Source organism: Apaloderma vittatum, unplaced genomic scaffold (assembly GCF_000703405.1).
Source record: "Apaloderma vittatum isolate BGI_N311 unplaced genomic scaffold, ASM70340v1 scaffold7931, whole genome shotgun sequence".
Taxonomy (NCBI): Eukaryota; Metazoa; Chordata; class Aves; order Trogoniformes; family Trogonidae; genus Apaloderma; species Apaloderma vittatum.
The window spans coordinates 96,716-97,615 of NW_009698538.1; positions in this window are offsets into that span (position 1 = coordinate 96,716).

Below are 900 nucleotides of genomic sequence, written 5' to 3' on the forward strand. Positions count from 1 at the left end.
CCTCCTTTAAGCTCATTGTTGAGACTCGCCTGCGTTCAAATCAACCGCAGACTGGCTGTTGCAGGTACTTCATCTTACAACGACCACATCATCGAAGATAAATGCACCAGGAATTGCTATCACTTTGAGGTGAAAAAAAAAAAGACGGAAAAAGTAAAAAGGAAAATTAACCCCCTGATGCAGGTAGTGGGTGGAGGGAAAAACAAGACAGGCTCGAAGGACTGCGTGGGGGTATGCTCAGAGAGGGAGCCAGCGACGGCCGGCAGTCTGCAGCGTGGGGTGCAAGGATCAAATGGGTTTGGCCGCCTGTGTGGGCACCTGTCTTCCGGCACAGCCTCCCCTTGCCTTCGGCAGCCAAGCTGCTGGACCAGGAGCCGAGCTGGATGCCTGAGCCACCACTGCTGCCAGGGAAGCCGTTGCACACTGGCTGCTCGTGAAGGAGTGAAAGGGGAATGTTCTTGGCTTGGCAGGAGACAACGAGAAGGACTGTGGCATCAGCTCGTGCCATCTACATGTTTTCTGAGATGAGCATTTTAGGCACCCTCTCCCTAAGCAAGCTGTGGTTAGATGCTTTCAATCAGCCTCTTAAATTCCTCTTTAAAGCCTCTTGGTAGTAAGGACTTAATTTGGTACTGAACCTGTCTGATGCGAGGCAAAGCCATAGAGCACTGAGATATACAAAGCAAATAGTAAGAGGAAAAGAGGAGAGTGCTCAGGATAGTATTAGAACATAGAGAAACATAACTGAATATTCAAGAGCTCAAGCTGCTGAAACTAGCATTAGCAGGTGTTGCACTAATTACTAAAGGCTTTGAAGTAATACAGGCAGAAAATGTCTGTCATAAAGAGAGAATAATATCCGACAATTTGCAAAGATATTTATTGTCTATTTTGTCATAT